Raw genomic sequence first — 2,340 nt, 5'->3', positions numbered from 1 at the left:
CATTAACTTTAAATTCAATCCCATTTGAATTTATCAACTCTATTGTTCCATATGGGAAAACTCTTTTGACTATGAATGGTCCAGACCATCTTGATTTCAATTTTCCAGGAAATAGCTTGAATCGTGAATTGAAAAGAAGAACTCTGTCACCTTCTTTAAATTCTTTTGAACTTCTGATTCTTTTATCATGCCATTTCTTCATTTTTTCCTTATAGATTAACGAATTTTCGTATGCTTCATGTTTTAATTTTTCTAATTCGTTTAATTGACTTAACCGTAAACGTCCATCTTTATGTAAATCAAGATTACATGTCTTCAAAGCCCAAAATGCTTTATGTTCAATTTCTACTGGAAGATGACATGCTTTTTCGTAAACGAGTCTAAAAGGTGTGGTTTCAATTGGAGTTTTATAGGCTGTTCTGAAAGCCCAGAGTGCATCCTCCAATTTCATGGACCATTCCTTCGGATTTGATCCTACGGTTTTCTCTAGAATACGTTTTAAAGCTCGGTTGGTATTTTCAACTTGTCCACTTGTTTGTGGATGATAAGCTGTTGAGATTTTATGAGTTACTCCATATCTTTTGAGAACTTTCACAAGTTGATTATTACAAAAATGAGTACCCCGATCACTTATTAAAGCTTTCGGTGTTCCGAACCTTGCAAAAAGACGTTTTAAGAAGTTGACTACAACTCGTGCGTCGTTAGTTGGGAGAGCTTGTGCTTCCGCCCATTTAGATACATAATCAATGGCAACGAGAATGTAGAGATTATTATGAGATTTTGGAAATGGACCCATAAAGTCAGTACCCCAAATGTCAAATACTTCACATACTTGAATGACATTTTGTGGCATTTCATCACGTTGACTTGTTTTTTCGGCCCTTTGACAAGCATCACAGGATTTGCAAAGAAGGTGTGCTTCTTTGAAAATTGTAGGCCAATATAATCCAGTATCGTAGACTTTTCTTGCTGTGAGTTGAGGCCCATAATGCCCTCCTGTTGGTCCTGTGTGACAATGGTTTAAGATTTGACTAGCTTCATCTCCGAATACGCATCGACGTATTATTCCATCGAGACAACTTTTAAACAAATGTGGATCTTCCCAGAAATAGTGTTTTATATCACTAAAGAATTTCTTTCGTTTTTGGTACGACAATCCTTTTTCAAAGAATCCACATACTAAGTAGTTTGCATAGTCTGTAAACCATGGAATTTCATTATAATCTATCTTCAATAGATATTCATCAGGAAAGTTATCTTGTATGGCCGATTTATTTAGAACTTCTAATTCAGGATTTTCAAGACGAGAAAGATGATCAGCGGCAAGATTTTCTGCTCCATTTTTGTCTCGAATTTCAATATCGAACTCTTGTAAGAGTAAGATCCAACGGATTAATCGTGGCTTGGCATCTTGTTTCGAAAATAGGTATCTAAGAGCAGAATGGTCAGTATAAACCACCGTTTTTGCTAGAACGATATATGAACGAAATTTGTCAAAAGCAAAGACAATAGCAAGGAGTTCTTTTTTAGTAGTTATGTAATTTGTTTGTGCTCCTTGCAATGTCTTACTATCATAATAAATAGGTTGAAATCGTTTTTCAATCCTTTGTCCTAAAACGGCTCAGATTGCAAAATCACTTGCATCGCACATTAGTTCAAACGGTAGATTCCAATTGGGAGTTATCATGATCGACGCATTAGTGAGTTTTTCTTTAAGAATATTAAAAGATTTGATGCATTCATCCGAAAAGATGAATGGAGCATCCTTTTCTACGAGTTTATTCATAGGAGTGGCAATTTTAGAAAAATCTTTTATGAATCATCGGTAAAAACCGGCATGCCCTAGAAAACTCCTAACTCCTCTATCATTGGTGGGATGTGGAAGTTTAGCAATTACATCTACTTTAGCTCTATCCACTTCAATTCCTTCCTTTGAAATTTTATGACCAAGAACGATGCCTTCTTTAACCATGAAATGGCATTTCTCCCAATTAAGTACTAGATTTGATTGCTCGCAACTAATTAGCATTCGTTCAAGATTAACTAGACATGTTTCAAAAGTATCACCGAAGACTGAAAAGTCATCCATGAAAACTTCCATGCATTCTTCTATCATGTCGTGAAAAATCGCCATCATGCACCTTTGAAAGGTTGCAGGAGCGTTGCAAAGTCCAAATGGCATGCATTTGTAAGCAAAAGTACCATAAGGGCACGTGAACATTGTTTTCTCTTGATCCTCTGGTGCTATTGGAATTTGAAAGTATCCGGAAAAACGGTTAAGAAAACAATAGTAACTATTTTCGGCTAATCTTTCCAGCATTTGATCAATGATAGGTAAGG

The sequence above is a fragment of the Rutidosis leptorrhynchoides genome, chromosome 2, assembly GCF_046630445.1.
Source record: "Rutidosis leptorrhynchoides isolate AG116_Rl617_1_P2 chromosome 2, CSIRO_AGI_Rlap_v1, whole genome shotgun sequence".
Taxonomy (NCBI): Eukaryota; Viridiplantae; Streptophyta; class Magnoliopsida; order Asterales; family Asteraceae; genus Rutidosis; species Rutidosis leptorrhynchoides.
Note: the sequence above shows the minus strand (reverse complement) of the source record.